Here is a 15,835-nt window from a genome sequence, read left to right as displayed (position 1 = left end):
AAAAATTCATGTTTTTTAACATCGATATCAATTTACATTGATCTACGTTGTAAGAACAAATATAAGTACGATTAAACCTATAATCAATCCAAAAGTTTTCTTCGAAGAAAACCAAAAAAGAATAAAATAAAATAAAAAGAAAAAGAAAATTACAAGAAAAAATTGACGATCTAATCCTGACCTAATGAAAAAAGTTGTTGGACGTACTAATTATAAAAATTTGTTTTGTGAATAAATCGAAAAACAAAAATGTACAACAAATTGATGGTCACAATATGGAACATAATCAAACACAATTATTAATCCTGTTTATCAATCGTAATAAAGAAAGAATCTAATCGATGTTTAAATCGTATCATGAAAAATGTATCATTTTATTTCATTAACATAATCATCGTATTGAAAGCTTATCAAAGATCCTGTTTAATAATCCTTAAGCAAAGTCGTCGTATATTTTGTATCCAGGTATTATTTATTTCGAACAGAGTTTTAGTCTCTAACGTGACACTAAGGTAGAAGCTAACGATAGATATTGAAATTTATGTCCCGTCGGGTAGCTTTGGATCCTTTTCTTCGTTAATCCTTTCCTTCTCACTTTTCTGGTATCTCCCTAGAGGATTCGTTTCGATTACGTTAGCTGCGGTACCAAAAGTGATACCTAGGTGGGCCAAAGCTTTTAAATAGTTAGCAGATATTTCGAAAAGAAAATCGATTACCACATTTTCAAGATCACTATGATCAACAACTTTTTTAGCCTAACTTATTCCGCATGACTTACTATTGATAATCTTGCGATTCAGAAAAAATAATCGAGTAAATAATCTAGAAAAATTCTGAATGAAATTTTTGCTTTTGTTTTCTCTTTTCCTTTTCTTTTCTTTTTTATTTATTAATCATTCCTTTAAAAGAGAAACTTTAACCGATCAATGTTCGAAGATATTTTTGATCAACCGTAGAATTTCGATACACTGTAAAGTACTTTTTAGTCCACAATAAAGACTTTTGGCCCACCCTGTAGGCCCGACTACTGAGAAACACCTAAACGCCTCTTTGTTCCAATTTCTGGTCTCCTTGATCGTCAAGAAGGAAAGAGTGAGAAAGAAAGAGAGGGAAGGAGAAAGAGAGATGGAAGACGAACGGAATCCAATTATTATTATCATCTGGTCGTCATCGTCGGGGAAACGTATGTATGTATTTGAGCTCATTCGAGTAGGAAGGTCAAGGTCCCAATACTAGTTTTGGTACATAAGCTGTTCTTATAGGTATTTCATGAATTTTTCTTTTGATATTCTTATTTAGATAAAAATAGAGGTAGAGATTGATCGACGGGTAGAGATGAAGAGAGACAGAGAAAGAAATAAAAATATAAAGATTAAATAGAAGGTTAAGCCAAAAATTTCTAGACGGGCCAAATGTTCTTTCAGGTTCACATCAAAAATTTCTAAGTCGATCAAAAGTTTCTAAATGGATCTAAAATTTCTTTTCATTTTAAAATAACAAATTTTATATAATTATATGATTGCAAGTTTTTTATAATTTTGGAAAATAATACATTTTTCATTCTAAAAAATGTTGTGAACCAAAAGTCATTAGATGGATCAAAAGTTTTCTTAGGTTGATGAAAAATTCTTGGATGGTTCAAAAATTTTTGGATGAACCTAAAGTATTTTTAGATGAGTCAAAATTTTTTAGGTGAACCAAAAGCCACTAGATGGACCAAAAATTACTAGACTTGTTCGAAATTCTTTTAAGTCGGTCCCAATGAGCCAAATCTAATTAACTGATTACAAAAATCAATTTTAACACTGCGACATAGTTCCAAGCCAATAATCATTGCAGACTGTAAAATTGCAAGGTTTGAAAATTTCTTTTAACTTTCTTTTTAACGATCCTCATGATAAAAGAATCCATTTTTTAAGAAAGTTTTTATAAAGAAGAAGAAGAAGAAGAATCAATTTTCAAATATAACTTTAGTAACCATATGATCCTTCGAATCCAATCCTAATTTATAAAATCATGATTCCTAAACGCTTAAAATTTTTTTCCATCGTTTTATCAAATTCCTTTTCTCTTTCTCTCTTTTTTCTTATTAACGTAATATATCGATCATCGATTCACTACCGTTCGAATCAAAACAAACAAAAAAAAGAGACGAAACAAAAAGACACAAAGGAAAAAATCAAAACAAAAATAAAAAAGGAACAAAAAGCTTTTCGAGATACCAACGAACAAAACGATTTTTACGAAAACCAGTTGAGTTTCGGAGAGTGGAGTGTAAAGAGGAGGGGTAAAAGGGGGAGGGGTGGGAGAGGGTGTTGAAACTTTTCAGTTAGATCATTCGAGTGATCTCCATTCCAGTTGGTTGCCGATCAAATCGTCGAATGAAAGTGTGTATGTGTGTACGTGTGTGTACTCGTGCTATATATATATATATATATATATATATATAGAGAGAGAGAGAGAGAGAGAGAGACTCGTAGCAAAGCTCGAATTTGTTCGAAGATTATATACCTACCCCCGATGATATTGAGGATACTCAACGAACGTGCTCGAACGATCAACTTGACGCACCCGAGGGAAGGTCTTTGAGTGTTTGAACGCTTAATTTTGCGAGGATACCAAGAGCAACTGGTGCTCTCTTTCTCTTTCTCTCTCTCTCTATCTCTCTAATTCTCTAACTCTTACCCTTTCTATCTATCTATGTCTGTCTCTTTCTATTTTTCTCTCTCTCTTTTTCTCTTTCTTTCTCTATACGTATATATGTGTGTATGTGTGTAATACCATCGAATGGTACGAACGAGGGTCGATATAATACGATTTCATATATAGATTGGTACACACTTATACTACATATGTTCAAATTGTTGTATTTCCAAACTAACGCGTATTGTATGCATTGTATATTGTATATATACATATATATGTATGTCTGTATTTACTAAGATAATATGTAAGTATATGCATTCCTATATGTGTATCTACATATTTGCTATATATATTATATACATATTTTTATTGATATATATATGTGTGTGTTTGTCACAAAAAAATTGAATAGAAAATTAGTTTTGGTTTGGAAAAACATTTTTAATCTTTTTTATTTTCTTGTTTTTCTTTTTTATGAAAAAAAACAAAAAACTATTCTTTTCATTCTCTCTCTCTCTCTCTCTCTCTCTTCCTTTCATATTTACAATAATTTTATTATGTAATAAATATTATCATTATTATAATAGTTTGCGATTAGTTACGTATGAAAGTTGAAAAAAAAATGAAAAAAATATCTCATTCTTATCACACACCACACACACACAAACACACGCGTTATCCTTCGTAAGTTCAATTTTGTAACAGCTATGGATTTCCTTTCCCGAAACAAATTTCAAACATCCAGCCAGTATCAATAAATACGAGGAAATAAATCAAATCCGAAACGAAGGGAAAAAAATCAACAATAAAAAAAAAGAAAAAAGGAAACAACAACAACCAAAAAATATCAATCACAATTAATCCTAAAACTGATCCACTTCGTGCTTTCTTACGTTTCAAAAATTCTTTTTCGATCGAAAATATTCGTAAATCCGCATCGTATCAAATGAGACACCCTATATATATATATACAAAAATGTTATCAAAGTTGGATACAAAAAAAAAAGAAAAATCAATCACAATTAATCCTAGAATCAAGTCCACTTTGTCTTTTCAAACTACATATAATTTCTTATCTCTCTCTCTCTCTCTCTCTCTCTCTCTCTCTCTCTCTCTCTCTCTCTCTCACACACACACACACATAGAGATACAGACATAGATATATAAATACACATACATACAGATTAACTTTCATCAATTAAATTTTTCACCAGATATGGAATTCCTTTCCCGAAAGAAATTTCGAACGGCCAACCGGTATCAATAAATACCAGGAAATAAATCAAATCCCAAAAGAAGGGGAAAAAAACAACGTCAACAACAACAACAACCAAAAAAAAAAATCAATCACAATTAATCCTAAAATTGATCCACTTCGTGCTCTCTTACGTTTCAGACATTTTTTTTTCTTTCTCTCTCTCTCTCTCTCTCTCTCTCTCACTCTCTCTCTCTCTCTCTTTCTCTCTGATGCATTTTCCTTCGTCACTCTTGCGGCACGTATGACGCAAGAAAGCAGTGCCTGGCAAAAACGTCCTCTTCGTGAACGCATCTCGATGGACCTTCCTAGAAAGGAAACAACATATCGACTTCTCTCTCTCTCTCTCTCTCTCTCTCTCTCTCTCTCTCTCTTTCTCTCTTTCTCTCTCTTTCTCTCTCTCTTAGTAACCGTGGCGGCCTCGTCACGCCCAACAAACTTCTCCTACGGCTCGAAGCGGGCGTCACGGCGCATTTATAATGTTTCCACGTTCGAGTTTCGACGGGCATGGCTCCTCGAGATGATGAAGATGAAGAAGAGAGAGAGAGAGAGAGAGAGAGAGAGAGAGAGAGAGAGAGAGAGAGAGGGAAAGAATGAGTGAGAAGGATGCCGAGTAACATGCTGCCCAAGACTACATTGGGAAAACAAGGACAATAGACTTCAAGTAGTTCTTAGATACCAGAAAAGCTTGTTCTTCCAGCTTTACTATTATTATTATTGTTATTATTATTATTATCGTCGTTATTATTTTTGTTGTTGCTATTATTGTTGTTATTGTTATCGTCGGTCTCGATCTTTTCAATGGATCATGTTAAAGTATTATATATTTTATTATTTCTTATCGGAATTATTTTCTAAGATGGAAGAGAAGAGAAAAAAAAAAAATATATATATATATAGGACGTTCTATATAAATTCTCGTTGTACGCTATTTTTATCACGTTATTATTAATATCGTTAAATTTTTTATCGTCGATTATTTTATAAGCGCCCGAACAAAAGAGATTTCGTCTCAGACGTTTTGTTACGATGATACGCCATTTTGATTAAATGTTTAGAAATTTTTTTTAAGCGGCGTGTACGATACGTATCGAGGATATTTTATCAGTTGTTTTATCAGTGATTACAAAAAGAATGGAGAGAGGAAAACATTTTTTTTTCTTGAAGTTTTGCTATAACGATCCGCCATTTTTTTTATGTGATCATGGAGATCGTAACCCGCGAGACGTTTTGTCTCACTCTCGTCAATTATTTTATAGACACGAATGAAAAAAAAAAAAAATAGAAAGAAAGAAAAAAAAAGAACAGAAAAGCAAAATGAAAAATTTATTCTCGCAGATATTAGGTTGACATAAAAAAGCAAAAAAAAGGAAATAAATAATCCGCCATTTATTATGGCGGATCGAAAATTTTTTCTCGAGAAGAACAAAGAGATTATAAGGAATAAAAATATTCCCGGAAAAAGAAAAAATTCCTTTTTGACGTCTATCCTAATAACGTGAACCTAATCGAAAATAAAATCAAAGATAAAATTAAAAATGATATGACTAACGCGAGAACGAAGATAATATACCTAACCTCATTTCGTTTTTTATCGAAAAAAAGAAAGAAAAAAAGAAGAGAAAAGAAACCCAAGAAACAAAACAAAATTCTTCGATGGCGCATAAGTATAATACACTTCGATATTAATCATCGTCATCTCTTAATCGTCATTTTTGTTTTATAACAAACGAAAACAAATACGTTCTTCGATTTTTATTAACTTCGTTATCAAAAGAAAAAAAAAGAGAAAAAAGATAATTCCTCACTTTCACCCACCTACCTCCCCTATCTCCCTTCTCTCACCAAATATTAAAAAAAATAGAAATATAGTACAAATTCTCGAACAATAATCGGCCATTTTTACGGCTAACGATCAATTAGATAACCTTTTTCTTACCAAACAACAGATATCATAATCGAACAATAAAAGAATTATTAATATCAAAAGAATTATTAATAATAGTAGTAGTTGTACTAATAATAATAATAACTTAAATAATGATAGTAGTACAATTATTTGAGAGATTTCATATAAAAAGTTACTGAAGAATGAAAAACCAAAAAAAATATATATATACATACATATATATATACAAAAACTCTAAAACGTAGCCAAAAAAGAGAAGATAACATTAATTGACATACATTGACTGTCATTAACAAAACTTTCTCTCTCTCTCTCTCTCTCTCTCTTTCTCTTTCTCTCTTTCTTTCTATCCATCTCTTTCTCGCTTTCATTCCGGTTGACACAGTCTCAAACGATAATGTTTTCATCAGGATTTCGGGAGCAACCTGTACCATATTTTATGGTAATAATTTTCACCAGTATATATGTATTATATATACATACATACATATATATATATATATATATATATATATATATAAAATATACCAGGCCATCGACCGCAGGGGACACGACGAGCCCGGTGTTACCGGCGCGGCTTCACTGAAACGGGGACACATCATCGGTCCCTTTTGATCCTTTGGACCCTTTTGGGACCCCACCGGCCATTATCGACCTTTAAGGACCTTGCTGCGACTCGTAGAGCCGGTTACCATAACCGCACGTACCGTTTCACCGACCAATATACCCAGGACCTCCCGGAGGTGTTACAGAATATCAGAGTGAAAGAGAAAGAAAGAGAGAGAGAGAGAGAGAGAGAGAGAGAGAGAGAGAGATGAAGAGGGTTGGAAGAGAAGGGGAAGAAGTGGGGAAAGACTTACAGTCATTTTCAGAGAAGACTGGCCCTTTCCGAATCTTTTTTATTTTTTATTTTTTTTCTTCTTTTCTTTTCTTTCATTTATTTTTTATTCTTTTTTTATTCATTTATATATATATTTTTTTTTCTACGAAACAAAAAAAGGATTCGCTCGAGTTGGTCGGTATGGTTTTTGCTTTCTTTCTTTTCTTTTTCTTTTTTTTTTTTACTTTTTTATATTTTCTTCCTCGATTTTTTGAGTTTTTTTTTATAGGTTATGCCGTTCGAGAAACAATGTACGATCTTAGAGATTGAGAAATGATATCAGCGATCTGAAAAGTTTTCTATGTTTATGTGAATATATATTTAGATATGTTGAAATAAAATTATTAAAGACAAATTTCGATTTTAAAGAGAATTATTGATTGTCGAAGTCATGTACATTTGTAGATGGCGTTGTTTTTATCGTTGTATTATCGAGATGGGAAAAATAATAATTTTTTTCACTTATTTTTCATTATCTTTTTATTATTATTATTATTATATTATTATTTCATATCGTAATTCTTTTATATTAATTTCAACAAAACTAACCAAGAAAAAAAAAGAAAAAAGTAGAAAAACGGAGAGAGAGAGAGAGAGAGAGAGATAAAGTATAAATAGAATTAATATTGATAATAATTAATTCATAAAATACGAATATATTGTCAACATTTTAATAAAACAACAACAACAACAACAACAACAACAATAACAATAACAATAACAATAATAACAATAATAATAAAATAATTGATTAATAAAAATACTATAACATTCATAAATAAAACAAACCATATCTCTAACGTTATTAATAATAAATATGTATACTTATAATGTATGTATGTATGTATATACGTATCATACAAACGTATTAAATTAATATACAGTAGATATCTACATTACCGACTATATTTTAAGATATGAGAAGAGTGACACGCAAAAGAGCTTATATTCGTTAATCCTTGCATGCATTAGCACTGCTCGTGCGGTCTCTTTTCTTCTCTTCTCTTCTCTCCTCTTCTCTTCACTTCTCTTCTTTTAAAACGTTTCTGTTTCAACGCATTAATGATTTATCTTGTTTACTTAGTCGCTACTGGGATCTACATATGTACATTCCAACGAATAACTTTAAATCATATTTTACTGAGTGAATAAAATAAATATTTAAAAAATATTACTGTCTATATTTATTATATATTTTATTTAATTATTAAGAATATTAAACAATTTATTTTATCTAATAGTGTATATATATATATGAGTAAATTGTTCATTATTGTTCTTTAAAATAATTAAAAAAAGAAGATAACAATTTTGTCATTCAAATTTTATAACGCTTAACTCTGCATGTTATTATTTTATTACAATTATTATATTATTATGTATTTATTATCATTATCATTATTATTATTATTATTATTATTATTATTATTATTATTATACATTTTTATTATTATTATATTATTATATTGTTATTATATCATTGTTAACTTATAATATTGTTTAATAAAATTTTCATTTGAAACTAATGAATAAAATAAATATGAAAATATTTACTAAACATTTCTACGAAGACAATATCATTAATAAATAATTTTCATAAATGTATACATCGTTCTTCAAACGACATTATCTATAAAAAAGAAACCCGAAAAATCTAATAAAAGAAAAATAAAAAAAGCAAAAGTCAAATCGACAAGACAATATTAACAATTAAGAAACATTATTATTAACATTATTATAACAAATACTATTATTAATAAATTTTGACATTATAAATTTATCGAATTATTTATCACAATAAATAAAGAATTTAATAAAATCGTAATAAAAATACCTTCCAAATTACGATAGAAAATTTCATGATTACTTGTCAATACGATAAATTTACTTACATATACATCTACGTATATATATATATGTGTACTCAAACACACATACAAATATATACGTTCAACAATCAAACACACGAAACACAAAATCACACGATCCATCGTTTAATAATCCGACGAAGATTCCGAAAGAGAAAAAAGAATCAAAAAAAAAAAAAGAAAGAAAAAATCAAACAGAAAATCAAACGAGAAAAGAAAAGAAGAAGAAGAAAAAAGAAAAATCGTGGGAAAAAAAAGAAATAAATAATATAATATAATACACACGAATCTTTTGCGCTGACGTCGAATGCGCACGTTCACTCGAACAGACTAATGAATTTTTCATAGGGATAAAATGCAAACTAAGTCGTAAAGTACACAACACGTTCGTTATACGCTCGTTCGTATAAGTATCAAAGGGTCCCCCCTTACCTCCACCCCCATACACTTCTCTCTCTCTCTCTCTTTCTTTCACACACACTCTATTCACTCCGTCTATACGGTCCTTAGCCACAAAGGGGATCGTTCATCACTTCCAGAAGTCACGAAAGAAGAAAAGTTTCGTCGCGATGTTACGAGAAATAAGGGGTGAGTGGAGAGTAGTGGGGGAAGTCGAAGTAGTGAGGGGAAAGAAACGAAAAAAAAGGACAAAAAATTTATCAGATTTTTACTTTACCATTTTTTCCTTTCTTTTCGTATAAAATTAGAGCGCCATTGAATCGTTCTCTCTTTTTTATATTTCTCTCTTTTTTCATATTTATTTTCACTCGTTAAAAAAATTGTTTTCTTACTTTTTACTTTCATTTTCGTCCTCTTTACGTCCGGTTATCTTCTTCTTCTTCTCCTTTTTTATTTTTTCGTGCCTTTTCTTCGAGGTTGTATCTACATATCGCAGACTACTGTGCGTTTCTAATTCTGATTTCTTTTTTTTCTTTTTTAACTTTTATCGTTATCACGTAATTCTAAAAACGACGTTATTGTAATTGTTAATTCTAAATCGACTATTTTCTCTTCGTTATTTCTTTTTATTGTTTCGTTCGTTCGTTTTCTTTTTATCTTTCTATTTATTTATTTATTTACTCTTTTTCTTGGACTATGGACACTATTAGCGAGTCTCACGTTTGTTTTAATTATATGTAAATTTTTATTCTCATTTTGTGATCTAATTATTAGCTAAATTTAATTATTTGTTCATTATTATTATTGTTTTTATTATTATTATTATTATCATTAATTACTTTAACTCTTATAATCTAATTTTTATTTTCATTTTCCTAAGTTTAATTCTAACTTGACTTCTAACACTAATTCTAATCCTAATTTCCACATATCATTCATTCATGAGGTAATATGTACATTAATGTAATTAATAATAATTAATTTAAGGCTCATAAACGTTTAGAAAAAAACGTTTACGAAAACAGTAAAAAGAAAATAAAAAAAAAGAACAAAAAAATGAACGAAAATTATTTATACATATATATATATATATATATATATATATATATATATATATAAAAGTATTGAGTTATTCTAACATCGACACTAACATTTATTTCCTAATCATTCACGAGATAGACATAACGATGCATTAATATAAAGTGTTGAAAGCTTAAAAAGGAAAAACTTTTACGAGCGCAGTAAAGAAAAAAAAAAAAAAGAAAAAGAAAAAGAAAAAAAAATTACAAAAAAAAAGTAATTAGAAAAGGACACATAAATAAATAAAATAAATAAACAAGTAAACGTATAAAACTAAGCGGAGAGGAAAATGATCGAAAACAAAAATGCAAAAGAATCAAAAAGAAAATGTGAAAGATTTACGAGAAAATAAAAATAATAACGTACATATGTTTGTGTATGTACATACACAATATATATATATATATATGTATATATATATATATGTACATATATATATACTTGAGTTATACTGAACGTGACGATAATCGGCCGTAAAAGTATCGAACCTCGGTACTACTTCGTTCCTCTTCTCTCTCCCCCTTTCTCTCACCACTCAGCAACTCTCTTTTTCAACATGAAAGTAAACCGTTTTTCGTCGTTTAACACTGAACGTCCGCGTTTAAGCGGGTCAATCGCTTCGTTACGTGTCAACAATTAATTAAAGTCAATCCCAGGTAAGTTTTTCCTAGTGCGATTTCTGTTACCGAACTCTTTCCTTCTTTAATACTAAAAAAAACTCTGCTGATGCTGAGGACTTGCACTGAGAGAAAGAAAGAAAGATATATATATATATATACATACATACATATACATATATATATATATATATATATATAGAGAGAGAGAGAGAGAGAGAGAGAGAGAGAGAGAGAGATAAAGATAGACAGATAGAAAGAGAGAGAGAGAGAGAGAGAGAGATCCGGCCTTGCGTTCACGCTTTAAACCAATTTCTTCCGCAAATGTCAAGGTCTCTCTCTCTCTCTCTCTCTCTCTTTCTTTTTCTCTCTCTCTCTGTCACTCTCTATCCATCTCTCTTTCTGTCCCTTTTTAAATATTTTCTAATATTTTATTTAATAACAAGAATTAGAAGAGTATAATTAACCATATGAATATTTTTCTTTCTTCTACTCTTTTTATTATTATTATTATTATTATTATTATTATTATTATTATTATTATTATTATTATTATTATTATTATTATTATTAAATATCTGTTAATTAATTCTTTTGTTAAAATGTAAATTTTTAATAACATCGTTCGTATAAATGTTCAATTGACTCGTATAGATTTTTAATTGATATCGTTTAGAAATTCGTTAGAATTCATAATTTTGTTTCGTTAAACGACAAGGGTGCTTGGCGGAAATCACTATTACTTCTTTCGATTTTCTTAAATATTTGTTAAGATATTATATAATAACAATGACGAATGTAATAAAATGTATAGATATTTTTCTTCTTTTTTCTCTTTTTTTTTTCTTTATTTTTTTGTTTATTTTGATACCTGATAATTGATAATTAAAATATAAATTTTTAATTGTATCATTCGTATAAATTTTTAATTCATATCAGTTACGTAAAAATTCGTAAGAGATAATTTGGATTTTATTAAACATTAAGGAAAAGTTTTTGAAATCACTATAAATTATCTCTCTCTCTCTCTCTCTCCCTCTGTTTCTTTGTATTTATCTTTAAATATTTTTGATAAAAGTTTATTTAATGATAATTATGAACATAATAAAATGTATAAAAATTTTTCTTCTTTTTTTCATTTTCGTTTTTTTTTTTTCTTTTTTCGTTTAATACATATTTAAAATATAAATTTTTGATTATAATATAATTTATAAAAAAAGAATTGGAAAGAAATATTTGTATTTATTTAAACATTAAAAAAGATTTTTAAAATCGCTAGAAGTTATATGTACTGTATGCGAGTCACGTATATTCATGTATAATCTTTAATTTAAACATTTACTGAATTATATTTTTATGGATCATGATAGATCATTGCTTTGTGTTTTTTTAATGATTTTTCTCAAACGTTATTAATCATTCTTATAAGTCACGTAATCACGTATGAAATATTACAATAACAATTTTTAACTTAAACATTTACCGAATCATACTTTATAGATCATGATAGATCATTACTTTCTTTTTTTTTTTAATGATTTTTCTCAAACATTATTAATCATTCTCATAAGTCACGTACTCGCATATGAAACGTTGTAGTTTTACCTTTCAATGTAAACAAACATTTATTAAATCATACTTTTATAGATCATGATAGATCATTGCTTATTTCTTTTTTAAATGATTTTCCTCAATCATTATTAATCATTCTCATAAGTCACGTATTCTCATACGAAACGTCGCATTTGTACTTTTCGATTTAAACAGACATTTATTAAATCATTTTTTATGGATCATGATAGATCATTTTTTTTTTTTTTTTTAATTTTTCTCGAACATTATCATTAACTGTCATAAGTTATTTATACCTATAGATATATGTATATAACGATAGTAATAATTTTATACTAATCAAATCGTAAATCCTTCGTTTCAAACTAATTTTGACAAAAACTAAATGTTTGAACAGTTTTATTATAAAAAAAAAAGAAGAAAAATGAAAGAGAAAATTTAATTAGACCGAAATTGTTATCGATAGATTTGAAAATAAAAAATATCGCGTATTCCAAAAAAAAAAGAAAAAAAAGAAAGAAAAGAATATTTCCATTTCATCGTAAAACTCACGTATTATTAGTGACACTCGCGCGCACAATAGATACATATAATTATCATACTACGAGAAAAAAAAAAAAAAGGTACGGAAAAGAAAGGAAAATGATAGGAAAAAATAAAAATTTGTTGTGAAATGGGGTTAAAAGGGTCGTATTAAAGGAATTATATAATAAAAGTATATCTAACTAGTAGAGAGCTGAAAAATGGCGTCGGGATGCAGTGTATCAATGAAAACCACTGAAAACTGTCAAGCGGCACAATTCGCCGACGGCCGTATCATAAGCGTCAAGAATGAAAACCGTGTAACCATGTAAAAATCAGAAATTGCTGAGAACATTTATAGGTTTAAACTGTGACCGACGTTATCGCAGAACCTTATCCTAGGGGATAAACGAAGCTTGAAAAGCTCCAGTTCTAGTAATTATTCATAGCATTTGAACGATTAAAAACCCTATGATATAACCGACAGTGGTGAACAAAAAATTTGCCGATCTTTAAAATTAAAATTAATATGAAAAATTAATATCAAAATCAAACTCGACATTAGAATTAGAATTAGAATTAGAAATTAGAAATTAGAAATTAGAAATTATCGAGTTACAATGAAATGATTAACAATATTTACGATTACAATCGGAATTATGATTAGATTTAGAGTATTACCGGTCATGATTAGATGGATTATAGTTGATATTAGAATTATAATTAGAATTAGAATCTTCAAATTGGAATTAGTGTAAGAGGTACTTAGAGTTACACTCGGAATTAGAATTACGGTTAGAGGGTTACAGTTAGAGAATCAGAATTAGATGAATTAAAGACAGAATTAGAGTTAGAATTAGAATTAGAGTTAGAAAATTCAAATTAGAATCAGGGTAACAGTTGGATACCTAAAATTATAGTCGGAATTAGAATTAGAGTTAGAGTTAGAGGGTTATGGTCAGAATTAGACGAATTAGAGTCAAAATTAGAGTTAGAATTGGAATTAAAATTATAAAATTTCGAATTAGAATCAGAGTAAAATGCTTCAAGTTTACAATAGGAATTAGGATTAGAGTTAGAGTGTTACTATCGGAATCAAATGAATTAGAGTTAAAATTAGAATTAGAATTAAGATTAGAATTATAAAGTTTCGAGTTAGAAATACAATAAAAAATATTCACAGTTTCACAATCGAGTATTAGATATTATTAGAATTAGATTTATAGTTTTAGAGGATTACGATTTAAATGAATTAGAATCAAAATTAAAATTAGAATTAAAATTAGAATTAAAAAGATTCCAGTTAGAATCAGAGTAATAGAGACTGTTAGAGAAAAACTGTTAGAGTTATAAAATTAAAATTAGAGTTTGATTTTGTGTTAGATAATTAAAGTTAGAGTTAGAGATAAAATTAAAGCCAAAGATAATGAGTCAGAGTTAGCAATTAGAACTAGAATTAGAAATAGAATTAGAATGGGAATTAGAGTTAAAGTATCGTATCTAACTATAATTAAAAAATTAGAATTAGAGCTATAAAATTAAAATTAATTTGTTAAGATTGGACCAACTGTGGACGCCATTTTGATATAGACTTTCATTTCGTTCGAATTGTTATATAAAATAATATAAAACCATTCTGAAATTTTCTGTAAATTTTTTATGAGCTAGCCTCGGCCAGCTTTTGTTTATTTTTTAATCGAAGAAAATTTATCCAAAAAAAATTGACAATATTTCGAAAATAATCGTCGAATTTTTAAAAAATTAAATATCACGTTCTACCAAAATCTTCCGTTTATACAAAAAAAAAAAAAAATTTCTTTTTTTTTTTTAGATCAATCGGATTATTTCGTTGATTTTTTAACGTAAAAAAAAAAAAACAAAATAAAATAAAAAAAAATCATCTAAGAAAATGTACGCCATTTTGAAGATGATCGAAAGACATTTAAGAAAAGAAAAGAAAAGAAAAGAAAAAGCAAAAAAAAGAAAAGAGAGAAACTGAAAAAGAAAAACAAAAAAGAAAAGAAGACGGCATGTAGGAATAATATAGCGATGGAAAAATTTTTCAATGAAAATACCAAACGAAATTTTACTATCGTAGCAACCGCATACAATTTTGATATTAATTTTAATTCCAGTCGACGAAGTCGAGCGAAATGGCGCCTGCGTATTGGCCGAGCTATGTGAGAAAATGTCAAGGATTCCTTCCTGTTCGTCACGAAACGCCTTTTTCTCGATACGGACTGCCACGAACGGTGTCTCGGAGACATAAAAAGGGAGCCACGAATACCGATCGTTCCTTGCGGTTCGTGCCTTGATCGGCAAAAAGGTGAGGCGTGGAAAAAAAGAGAGAGAGAGAGAGAGAGAGAGAGAAAGAAAGAAAGAGAGATAAAGAGAGAAAGAGAGAGAGAGAGAGAGAGAGAAAATAAAGAGAAGGAGCATCATCGAGACTCTCGTATTTCTTATATGTATGTGTAAATACCACCGAAAAAAAAAGAAAAAGAGAAAAAAAGAGAGAGAAAGAGAAAGAGACGACAAAAAAAACAATAATTTATGTTCGTCAATCGTAAAAATTTCTTGCAATTTTTATTATTGAGAAAGTACAGAGTGGGTCAAAAGTTACTCGGTGGGTTGAAATTTTACTGCATGGGTCAAAGTTACTACGGTCGGCCGAAAATAACTAGAGATTGACGGGGAAAGTTACTATGGTAGGGTTAAAAGTTTTGAATTTTTTTTTCTTCTTTTTTTTTCTTTTTTTTTCTTTTTTTTTAATCGGTAACTCTTTTTCGAAACGTTTCAGATAAATTCTTTGATTTTCAGCAGATCTCGTTATTTTTGAGAGATCTGGAATAGCAAAGAAATATTGATCTAAATTTATTTTCGAAATGGATTAATTGATTTTTTAATACAATTTAAATATCGTTTTTTGAACCTATCTAGAAATAATTTCGACTCGCTCTTGTATATTCGTAATAATTGATAGAAATTTATTACAAATCGAATATTAAATAGATTATGGATTGATAAGTGGTGAAATGGAACCTTATTCGAATAAGTCCACAGTGATTCTCATTGTCTTCAATAATAAAT

The 15,835-nt window shown here is 28.7% G+C and overlaps 1 protein-coding gene across 6 annotated transcripts in view; it reads right to left on the bottom strand.

The window, feature by feature from the left end:
• The window catches only part of LOC127072395 (LIM/homeobox protein Lhx5), a 41,721-nt gene that overhangs the window by 13,723 nt on the left and 12,163 nt on the right, over positions 1-15,835 (bottom strand). The gene's annotated exons all lie outside the window — the stretch shown is intronic.

Source organism: Vespula vulgaris, chromosome 25 (assembly GCF_905475345.1).
Source record: "Vespula vulgaris chromosome 25, iyVesVulg1.1, whole genome shotgun sequence".
In the NCBI taxonomy this organism is placed as follows: Eukaryota; Metazoa; Arthropoda; class Insecta; order Hymenoptera; family Vespidae; genus Vespula; species Vespula vulgaris.
This window is presented reverse-complemented; position numbering and strand designations above follow the sequence as displayed.